Below are 12,527 nucleotides of genomic sequence, written 5' to 3'. Positions count from 1 at the left end.
CTATCACAGCAAGCCTTCCAGGTCCTGAAACAGCAAAACAACCCCAGACCATCACACTACCACCACCATATTTTACTGTTGGTATGATGTTCTTTTTCTGAAATGCTGTGTTCCTTTTACGCCAGATGTAACGGGACATTTGCCTTCCAAAAAGTTCAACTTTTGACTCATCAGTCCACAAGGTATTTTCCCAAAAGTCTTGGCAATCATTGAGATGTTTCTTAGCAAAATTGAGACGTGCCCTAATGTTCTTTTTGCTTAACAGTGGTTTGCGTCTTGGAAATCTGCCATGCAGGCCATTTTTGCCCAGTCTCTTTCTTATGGTGGAGTCATGAACACTGACCTTAATTGAGGCAAGTGAGGCCTGCAGTTCTTTAGACGTTGTCCTGGGGTCTTTTGTGACCTCTCAGATGAGTCGTCTCTGCGCTCTTGGGGTAATTTTGGTCGGCCGGCCACTCCTGGGAAGGTTCACCACTGTTCCATTTTTTTGCCATTTGTGGATAATGGCTCTCACTGTGGTTCGCTGGAGTCCCAAAGCTTTAGAAATGGCTTTATAACCTTTACCAGACTGATAGATCTCAATTACTTCTGTTCTCATTTGTTCCTGAATTTCTTTGGATCTTGGCATGATGTCTAGCTTTTGAGGTGCTTTTGGTCTACTTCTCTGTGTCAGGAAGCTCCTATTTAAGTGATTTCTTGATTGAAACAGGTGTGGCAGTAATCAGGCCTGGGGGTGGCTACGGAAATTGAACTCAGGTGTGATACACCACAGTTAGGTTATTTTTTAACAAGGGGGCAATTACTTTTTCACACAGGGCCATGTAGGTTTGGATTTTTTTTCTCCCTAAATAATAAAAACCATCATTTAAAAACTGCATTTTGTGTTTACTTGTGTTATATTTGACTAATGGTTAAATGTGTTTGATGATCAGAAACATTTTGTGTGACAAACATGCAAAAGAATAAGAAATCAGGAAGGGGGCAAATAGTTTTTCACACCACTGTACACCTATATTTAAATAGGTATATAGGTGGATATGTGGTCTACAATAAAAAAAAGAATACAGTATATAAACCTTATTGGTAAATTACACAAAGTCCACTAGGATGGCAGTATTACTCAAATTAGGCACTAGCTTACCGGCAGTATAGAATCCAAATCAATAACGTAATCAGTACATAGTATTAACAAACTTATAGTAAAGTACATTGATGTAATACCAGAACTATTATTAAATAATATTGCTGCATGTAACTAACACTAAGACATATTCTCAACATATAAATGCTAAACAGTACACTTAAACAACTTTGTATCTTAACATATAAAAACATACAATACAAGTAAATGCAAACGAACACACCTCTGATCATTAACGCACACTTCTTATTAATTCAGGACACTACTGACTCTTACTTATAACAAACAAATGTTTCTCTACGCAGAAGTGACTACTGCAGCACACGTGCTGCACAGTGCAGGATTTACATATAAGCTACACAAGCTATAGCTTAGGGCCCCCGCCTTCTTGGGGGCCCCCAAAACAAATTGTCCGAGTGAGCAATTGTCATATATACTTAAATATACTACAGCATTATTTGTCCCAATCAGGCCCGGCCTTAGGCATAGGTGAAGTAGGTGACCGCCTAGGGCCCCGGATCGACTCCTTGGTCTAATTTTCACGCATTTCACAGAGCTTCCAGGGGGGCTCCGCCCCCGTCAGGGGGCCCCTGGACCCCCCTTTCGCCTAGGGCCCCATAATACCTAAGACCGGGCCTGCATGTGCATCGCCTTCGCTTTTTTAACATCCCATAATATGCGCTCTCATGCATGCTAGGTGGTGCACCTTGATATGTGAGCCGTGTCTCTTATTATTGATATCTCTCTAACACTGGCAGTGCAGAATTACCAACCGGTCAGGGCCGTCTTAACAGTACTTATGGCACATATTCTCGACATTTCCACTTTATTTATATCGAAATTAAAGTCGACATTTCCAATTTAAACTCTTGTTTTTTTCTCTCTCTAGCGTAACTTTGTCATTTCGTAAAGTTCATTTTAAAGTCAATGTTTAATTTGCTAGATTTTCTCAAACCCCGTCATTAGTTTATCCATCCATCCATTTTCCAACCCGCTGAATCCGAACACAGGGTCACGGGGGTCTGCTGGAGCCAATCCCAGCCAACACAGGGCACAAGGCAGGAACCAATCCTGAGCAGGGTGCCAACCCACCGCAGGACACACACCCACACACCAAGCACACACTAGGGACAATTTAGAATCGCCAATCCACCTAACCTGCATGTCTTTGGACTGTGGGAGGAAACCCATGCAGACACGGGGAGAACATGCAAACTCCACACAGGGAGGACCTGGGAAGCGAACATAGGTCCCCAGGTCTCCCAACTGCGAGGCAGCAGTGCTACCCACTGCGCCACCGTGCTGCCCTCATTAGTTTATGTAGCACATTAAATGTTTTGTGTTAAGTGCTCCCCGACCCAGTTGTTAATGGCTATGCGCTTCTTAAACTGACGTCGTCTTGCACGGAGAGGAGGCGCAGTCAGCGATTACATTCACTTCATGATATTCCTGATCTCTGGACATTTAGAATGCTAAGAAAAATACTTGATATCATTTTCATGATGAAATGCATTAAAGCAGGTATTAAACGTGTGGGGGGCACGGTGGCGTGGCGGTAGTGCTGCTCCTTCGCAGGAAGGGGTTCCCCAGGTGTACTTCAGCAGAGCCGGCCCTAGACAATTTCGAGCCCGAAGCAAACTGATACCGAGGGACCTGTAAGGTTGCCCGACCCCGGCAGCTAGGGTATCCGGGGCAGAGCTCCGGCCGCCAAGCGATTTCCTGCATTCTGAGCTGCAGAAATGCGTTTTCCCGGCATCTACAACCATCACTTTTTGACGATTTCCATTTGACACTGACAACCGTAACCGTAACACACTGACAGGAGCCAAATTTGCAGGCTGTCAGCGCAGACTGTCGTACAAGGCCCTTAGTGAAGGGTATGAGTGATGGAGGTCGGAGCGGGCCCGCATAAATGTCTTTAGTGACGATACATTAACAGATACTGTAAAGCTACATTTTAGTCAGCTTTTGCTATTTCCACCAGGCAGCACGTTGAGGTAAATAGCTAGGCCAAGCACTTTTTTTTTTGCTTTTTATATTTTTTTTTATATATTTTTTTTATTTTATGAAGATGAGATCCACATTATTTTGTTTTTACATTTTTATTCGGTTTTAAAGCTTGTTTTCATACTTTCGAGATATTCAGATTTCCGTATAAAATAACTTACCGCCGTGGAGGCGGCAACAGGCGCGTGGGCTTGAGTGAAGCGTAATGAAGATTGGAGTGCCGAGTGGAGATGTCCACGTGGAGTAATTAGGTGATGGAATATGTTGCCCGTGAATTATATATATAAAAAAATTAGTAAGCGGTTGGAGTGAAGGAGTCTGTTGCCCCATTGGGCCCTCCGCAGCAGCGTCGCGCATCACAGGGAAAAAAAAAAAAAAACTCCAGCTGTGGGCCCGAAGCGGTCGCTTCGTTTGCTTCGCCCTAAGGCCGGCTCTGACTTCAGTGTACACTAAGAACCTTTATGGCAGGTGTGACGAGGCTCCAAAAAGCTGGATGTATGAATGGGTATCGCACAGGTTTAACTGAACTATTGTGTAAATGTTGGGGTCGTGAGCTGGTAGTCAGAGACACGAACACAGATTTCAACTGATGTTCTCCTGAGTGGGCTTTCTTTACTGAATGCGTGCTATCTCCATCTGGCATACCAAACCCCTCAGTTCCTATCTTTCCTTTTTCTTTCTCCACATAACCAATCACCACACGGTAAACGTCTTTGCGCAAGTTAAACATAGGACACGGAGTGTTCGTAACTTTGAAATATCATCGTTAGACATGTTTAATCATGCCAACCAGGAGCAAATCCTGAACGGGGCGCCAGCACATCGCTGGGTGAATACGAGCAACACATACACTAGCAGCAGGGATGTGCGGTCAGGGGAGGCAGGTGAGGCTCGCTCTCATGAAAAGTAAAAAAAAAACTAATAATGATAACATAAAATAATTTTGACCACTGGTCCGTGCTATAAAAATTTGCTTTCTGTGTGATTCCAATAATTTTGATAATTGTTAAAGTCAAAATCGCTGAATTTGTTCATTTCCTGTTCAAATACAAAGGAGAAACGCAAAGTGCGGCAGTGACGAGCCTCACCTCACCTCGGACTGCGCTCTCCCTCATCTCACACATGTGGTTGATGCAGGCAAGTGGCATGTGCATGTTGCTGTCTCTCTATATGTCGCCAATATAAGTGTAACGATCTGGGAAAGAAATTGTCATTGAGGCAGTGTGTTCTAAAAATTTAAAAAAAAAGAAAGAAAAGAAAGAGGAGCGAGCAGATACACAACTGCCACTCTTAATAAGCGGTATCCTTCAATAAGGGCGCGCACAAAAAGGCGAGCTTCAAAAGGGTGACCTCAATTGAGCGAATGTTTTAATATTCTTGCTTTCGCCTTTTTATACGTTCAATCATTGCCTTTAATAAATTTTCTATAATAATTTTGTTGCGTTTGCCTTTATTCGCCACTCCCAATTGAGGTCGCCCTTTTGAAGCTCGCCTTTTTGTACGCACCCTTATTGAATAGAAACTTAATAAGCAGCCTCTGGGGTGCTGGGGAGGAGGGACTTTTGAAAAAGGAGGTTCAGGTAAATGAAGAGGGTGTTTAACTCGTGGTGTGGGATGTTTTTTGAGTTTCAGTGTGCTTATTGTTTGTCCTGACTACGTTGTTTTTCGGATTGTGAAGTCAGAAGAAAATAAATAAAACCATTGATTCGTTTTGTTTTTTTTGGACAATTACCACCACTTGCTTGCGAGATTTATTTGCCCACCTGGCAAACATAATGTTTGCAGACACACCCTGACTTTCCACAGTCTGGCTAATATCTTTAATGAATTAGTGTGACATATTTAGTCTTGCTGATCGTTCATAAAACCGCAGTGAACAGGCACGAGGTTAGGCAGGCAGTACCGTGGTGCCCTGCAGGGGGCGCATGTGAGCCCAACAGGCGTTCATTGCTGCTGTTTCTCTACGCAGAGGCGCCAATAAGTTAGCGATATCAGAAAGTCAAGTGCACTGCAGCGCTCCGTTTATTTTTATTTTTTGTTCTGACTGACTGCCAAAATGGAAGATTAAGAATTTTAAAACTAAAGGAAAATAAGGAGGACTTTTACAAGAAAGTGAAGGAGACTTTCGCGGAGAAGGATAGGCGCATGGACCTCATTTACAAATAAAGGTAAGACCATAAACGATTTTCAATTTAATTAGAAACGGGATCAGACTTAGAAAATAAAAAACATCCAATATTTAAAAACTTAATTTTGACGTTAAATAAAATTTGTTATCCTTTTGTTGGACAGTCTGTGTAACCTGGGTCAGGCTTCAAAAGGAATCCTATATATAACTGCGAGTTTTGTGTAAATAAAGTTTATTGAAGTTGAGGATGTATACGTAGGTGCCCTCGGATTGGCCAGAAACAAAAAAAAGACCGGGTTGCAATATAGTTTTTTTGGGAGAGTGAAGGTACGAAAAGGAGAAGAGGAGAGTGTGAGAGAGGAAGAGAAGAAAAGAGAGTTCATGCAAAACGCCTAAACGAATAGAGAAAAGAGAGTTTCAGGCAAAACGCCTAGACGAAAGAAAGAAAGAGAGTCGCATTTGAGGCAGCACGCCGAAACTAGACGGACAGAAAGAGAAAAGAGAGTCGCAGTTGAAGCACAACGCTGAAACAAGACGGAGAAAGAACTAGAAGGAGTCACGGTTGAGGCAGCAAGCTGAAACAAGACAGAAAGAACGAGAAAGTCGGAGTTGAGGCAAAACGCCGAAACAAGAGAGAGAGAGAGAGAAAGAAAGAGGGTGTTAAATGTAGCAAACGGCTAAAACACAAAGAAGAGTTGGTTGATAAAGGGAAAGACGGCAGGCAGGACACAAGGCAGAAATGGTGATCAGTGAGTAAAGAGGGTGTTTGAGAGAGAGGGAGAAGGAGGAATATACAAAACCAACGTCGGTGTGTTTTTTTGTTTTATTTGTTTTAAAGTGGCTTGAGTAAATTCTCAAGTGAAGGGGCCAGTTTCTGTGTTGTTTGTTTGGCCACTACGCACCTGAGCTACGTTTGGGACCCCCAACGGATTGAGTAATATTCATTGACTGGAAATATGTCCGGGTGAGCTCACCAATAGTGTCGGGACCTATATATATATATATCTATCGGGTTATAAATAAGTTACTGCTTGTGTTTTATGTATAGTGTATATATTGTAAATTATCAATTTAAAAAACTGTTTCACTTTCAATTTAGTAAAGAGAGTTCTGTTTATATATTTGAGTAACTGATTTGATTATTGATTATAAGGTTGAAGGTGGGTGATAGTGTGCCTTCCCACAATAGAGGTGGCGACACCATTATAAAAGAGCTCATGACCTTGCATACCGATAACTAAAGGAGGTTACATCTGTATTAAAATTGATTAAAGCATCAGAATTAAAAGCTTTCAAAAACAGCTAAATATTTCAATGAAGGTCAATATTGAAATCCGTTTGTTTTGTACACCAGTCTATACTTTCATTTGTATTGAATGAATGTGAATCGTGGAACTGCAACGGCAAATTTAGAACACATGGAGGGTGAGGAACAAATGCGCTCTCTCTGGCTGCTATAAATGTAACGTTCTTTCTAAATATGCGCCTTACCGATGTGTGTGTAAAGAGTGCTGATGAGACATGAAACATAACCAGTAGTCAGTGTGCATGCCGATAATTGAGAAGTCAATAAGCGACTCTCTGGGGTTCATATATTTGTAAATCGGACTCTGAAGGAGTCACCAGCCATGAACCTCACCGCACGTCACTGACTAGCAGGGGCAATTTAGCAAAACAAAACCCCACATCTTACGCGACTTTGAAAGGAAACTGAAGCACGCCGAATAAACCCACCAGAAAAGCATGCAAACTCAGGGCAGGGAACACCCGGGACCTCCTTGCGGTGATGCAGCAACGCATCCTCCATGCCACCGTGCCCCCACTTGTTTAATACCTGCTTTAATGCTTTTCATCATGAAAATTATATCAAATATTTATCTTAGCGTTTTAAATGTTCAGAGAGCAGGAATATCAGGTAATTAATGTATTCTGTGTGGCGATTGCTGCCTAAGCCTCCTCTCCGTGCTGGGGTGTTCTAATAAAACGTCCGGAAAAGGCCTTAGATGACCAGTAGGCCTACATGTATGCTTGTGTGCACATTCTAAAAATAATTGTTTTGAGCCAACAAAAAAAAAATTATCGCAACACTCTGCATCAAGCTTTTTGAGTTACTGCAACTTCTGGTTAAAATTACATAGAACCAACCCACCACATTGAGTAACTGGAAAAGGTTTTTCCTTCAGATCTTAAATTACTTTTAAGTACCATCCATCCATCCATTTTCCAACCCGCTGAATCCGAACACAGGGGTCTGCTGGAGCCAATCCCAGCCAACACAGGGCACAAGGCAGGGAACCAATCCCGGGCAGGGTGCCAACCCACCGAAGGACGCACACAAACACACGCACACACTAGGGCCAATTTAGAATCGCCAATCCACCTAACCTGCACCATCTACTTAAAAAAATATACGATACACACAACTTTTTAAATTCACTGCACATAAAAATTAAGTTGCCCCAACTAATTTGTTACATTTTTAAAGACACTTTTAAGTTCTAAATACTTAATTATTAATATATTTTAAAGTTGTGATGATGTAAAAAAAATGAAGTGGGTGTAATTAGTGCTTTCTGCCTACACTCTAAAAAGATAAAAAGGGCTCTTTTTGATTTAAGGTAATTTTAGTAGTTGTAATGAACTATATTAATATGTTTTTTCACCTAACATAATTTTTTGCTTTACTTCAAATTGAAAAACCTTGCTGTCGCTTAATGTAACTTCTTCTATTTAGTCTAAAGCAAAAAATCGCTTTGGAGACCTTGCCGGCTCCAACCCCTGTGATGTCACGTCTGGGTTCGCACCAATGGCAGAAGACCTACATGAGCCCGACCCCTTTGACTTCACTTCCTGTCTCCCCCTTTAAAAGCCTCCACCTTTTCCCTATTCCCTCAGTTCTGTTTGGACTCCGGTTTTGTGCACATCAGTGCTGTATTATTTTGAAAAGCAACTTTGCAGCCAGGAAACCAAATTACAGTGGGTACGGAAGTATTCAGACCCCCTTCAATTTTTCACTCTTTGTTATATTGCAGCCATTTGCTAAAATCATTTAAATTAATTTTTTTTCTCATTAAAGTACACACAGCACCCCATATTGACAGACAAAAAAAAGAATTTTTGAAATTGTTGCAGATTTATTAAAAAAGAAAAACTGAAATATCACATGGTCCTAAGTATTCAGACCCTTTGCTCAGTATTTAGTAGAAGCACCCTTTTGAGCTAATACAGCCATGAGTCTTCTTGGGAAAGATGCAACAAGTTTTTCACACCTGGATTTGGGGATCCTCTGCCATTCCTCCTTGCAGATCCTCTCCAGTTCTGTCAGGTTGGATGGTAAACGTTGGTGGACAGCCATTTTTAGGTCTCTCCAGAGATGCTCAATTGGGTTTAAGTCAGGGCTCTGGCTGGGCCATTCAAGAACAGTCACAGAGTTGTTGTGAAGCCACTCCTTCGTTATTTTAGCTGTGTGCTTAGGGTCATTGTCTTGTTGGAAGGTAAACCTTCGGCCCAGTCTGAGGTCCTTAGCACTCTGGAGAAGGTTTTTGTCCAGGATATCCCTGTACTTGGCCGCATTCATCTTTCCCTCGATTGCAACAAGTCGTCCTGTCCCTGCAGCTGAAAAACACCCCCACAGCATGATGCTGCCACCGCCATGCTTCACTGTGGGGACTGTATTGGACAAGTGATGAGCAGTGCCTGGTTGTCTCCACACATACCGCTTAGAATTAAGGCCAAAAAGTTCTATCTTGGTCTCATCAGACCAGAGAATCTTATTTCTCACCATCTCAGAGTCCTTCAGGTGTCTTTTAGCAAACTTCATGTGGGCTGTCATGTGTCTTGCACTGAGGAGAGGCTTCCGACAGGCCACTCTGCCATAAAGCCCTGACTGGTGGAGGGCTGCAGTGATGGTTGACTTTCTACAACTTTCTCCCATCTCCTGACTGCATCTCTGGAGCTCAGCCAAAGTGATCTTTGGGTTCTTCTTTACCTCTCTCACCAAGGCTCTTCTCCCCCGGTAGCTCAGCTTGGCCGGACGGCCAGCTCTAGGAAGGGTTCTGGTCGTCCCAAACGTCTTCCATTTAAGGATTATGGAGGCCACTGTGCTCTTGGGAACCTTAAGTGCAGCAGAAATTTTTTTGTAACCTTGGCCAGATCTGTGCCTTGCCACAATTCTGTCTCTGAGCTCTTCAGGCAGTTCCTTTGACCTCATGATTCTCATTTGCTCTGACATGCATTGTGAGCTGTAAGGTCTTATATAGACAGGTGTGTGGCTTTCCTAATCAAGTCCAATCAGTATCATCAAACACAGCTGGACTCAAATGAAGGGGATCTCAAGGATGATCAGAAGAAATGGAAAGCACCGGAGTTAAATGTATGAGTGTCACAGCAAAGGGTCTGAATACTTAGGACCATGTGATATTTCAGTTTTTCTTTTTTAATAAATGCAACAATTTCAAAAATTCTTTTTTTTTTGTCTGTCAATATGGGGGTGCTGTGTGTACATTAATGAGGAAAAAAATAATTTAAATGATTTTAGCAAATGGCTGCAATATAACAAAGAGTGAAAAATTGAAGGGGGTCTGAATACTTTCCGTACCCACTGTATTTGGGTGGCTGCCCCAAACCTTTATATGACTCTGCCTCGAGTTTGTGAATATATATATATATATATATATATATATATATATATATATATATAATTTAAGTTGGCATTACAGGGAATACAATAATGGACAAAATTTTAATTTGAGTTCATCCATCCATTATCCAACCAGCTATATCCTAACTACAGGGTCACGGGGGTCTGCTGGAGCCAATCCCAGCCAACACAGTGCACAAGGCAGGAAGCAAACCCCAGGCAAGGTGCCAGCCCACCACAGTTAATTTGAGTTTTTAAAGAAATTTGGTTTGAGCTAAATACATTTTTTGCTTTTATTCAAGTTTTTGAAAAGGTTAAAACAAACTCAAATGAATTAAGTTTACTCAAATACTTTTTAAAATTTGAAAGAAATCAATTAAATTGCTTGTTACCTTGTGAAGTAATTTATTTAGGTTGATCCAACAAAACATTTTTTACAGTGTATTATTTATCTAATTATTAAAACTACAGCCACTTAAAGAATGAAAGTGTTGCAAAACGTACTTTTTTTAACTTACATTTTTCAACATCTTTCAAAAACTTTGTCTAACAAATACCCATACTACAGCAGCAATAATATAGGCCTCAATGTAATATCCATCCATCCATCCATTTTCCAACCCGCTGAATCCGAACACAGGGTTACGGGGGTCTGCTGGAGCCAATCCCAGCCAACACAGTGCACAAGGCAGGAAACAATCCAGGGCAGGGTGCCAACCCACCGCAGGACACACACAAACACACTGACACACCAAGCACACACTAGGGCCAATTTAGAATCGCCATTCCACCTAACCTGCATGTCTTTGGACTGTGGGAGGAAACCGGAGCGCCCGGAGGAAACCCACGCAGACACGGGGAGAACATGCAAACTCCACGCAGGGAGGACCCGGGAATCGAACCCAGGTCCCCAGGTCACCCAACTGCGAGGCAGCAGCGCTACCCACTGCGCCACCGTGCCGCCCTCAATGTAATATTCAATTGCTAAATATGTCAAACCTGACTTCTATTGCAAGATGCAAAAACATTTTACATTACAGCTTCGGAGTATACTCTAAACCTTACAACTGGAAAATAATTAAAGTCAAAGAAAGATTATTACAATTAATGAAGTATCTTCTCAATATGCCATCAGGCTTACATCTAGTAAAGCAATATTGTGTCTAAAATCCTTAACCAACATAGAAACGCACGTGAGAAATCATTAGCGGCTGGAACAAAAAAGTAATGTTGAGAAAATATGGTAAGATGGACGGAACTAAATTTCACTAGAGGTTTTCAACCTGTTATGTAAAATAAGTAAATGATATTTACTATATTAGAGCAATGTAAATAATTATTAGCTTAAAATTGCTCCTCTATCACTAAATATCCGTCCTGTGACTCACTGTAGTTGTTTTTTTTCACTTGCAGTATGGCGTTATGATCTTGTCACAGCATGTTAAGTGAGAGGAGTTTTACACTCATGAAGCAGAGAAATTAAGTAGCCATAGCGTTAGATTAGGTTAGACGAACTTAAATTTTGTTTTTCAATAAATGAAAAAAGGAATTTGAGTTTAGATTACTTGCAAGTCTAAGCTAAAGTATGTACTAATATAATTCTTTCACGTCAACACATTAAATGATGTTTTCAAATTAAAATATTTAATAAAATCATTGAACTTGAACCTAATAGCATGCATTTGATTAAGTGATGGTTAGAGGCCCCTTGAATTGCTTTTTACAGTGTATGCAGAGTGGTAAAATATTGATTTTGTTCTGGATCTGGTAAAGGCCGGTAATATAGAGATATTTCATGATTTTATTTTATCTCTCGGAATGAATCCAAAACAAATCTCTAAAATTAACATTTGCTATAGTGCATTTGGCAAAGTTACGACGGTGTGACAATATTATTAGGGATTTAGGTGAAGATTGCAATTTGGATAATAAATTACCATTGTTAACAAGACTAAGAGATGCACTGCACTGAATTTCCTGGGACTGGCACAGATGGCTGCAGTGGCATGACAGGGGCTCCAGGCCCACAGCCCGACAAAAAAAAAAAAATTGTAAGTCGGGGCTTACGCGGATGCACAGTTTGCGTATGCCTAAGAACGTCCCTGCAAGGATCCCAAACACACAGCTAAGGAAACTCTCAATTGGTTTCAGAGAATAAAGAAAATAAAGAAGCTGCTAGAACGGCCGAGTCAATCGCCCGACTTGAATCCAATTGAAAAATCGACGGAAAGAACTGAAGATCCGAGTTCATAGAAGAGGCCACCGGAACCTTCAAGATTTGAAGACAGTTTGGGCCGAAATCTCACTTGAGCTTTGCATGCGACTCGTTTCTCCATACAGGAGGTGACTTGAAGCTGTCGTTCCCAACAAAGACTTTTCTACTAAGTATGAAATACGTTCCAGTAAGCGTGTTCAATACGTACTCCCTGTGTCATTCCACTTTATTACACATCACTTCATTTACGGACTTACTTGTTTTGATTTCTTTGGATGTGTGGATTACTTGGGTTGTCAGTAGCCCCATTAGAAATATATTTACTGAGGAAAACATTGACGTGTTCAGTACTTATAATATGAATGTACTATGATGCATACTCATTCAGTAATAGTTT

General features: G+C 41.3%; 1 protein-coding gene across 1 annotated transcript in view; it reads right to left on the bottom strand.

Moving 5' to 3' along the window:
• The window catches only part of cfi (complement factor I), a 69,644-nt gene that overhangs the window by 28,336 nt on the left and 28,781 nt on the right, over positions 1 to 12,527 (bottom strand).

The sequence above is a fragment of the Erpetoichthys calabaricus genome, chromosome 7 (assembly GCF_900747795.2).
Source record: "Erpetoichthys calabaricus chromosome 7, fErpCal1.3, whole genome shotgun sequence".
Lineage (NCBI taxonomy): Eukaryota > Metazoa > Chordata > Cladistia > Polypteriformes > Polypteridae > Erpetoichthys > Erpetoichthys calabaricus.
The sequence above is the reverse complement of the archived record's forward strand: the minus strand, read 5'-3'. Positions and strand labels throughout refer to the sequence as shown.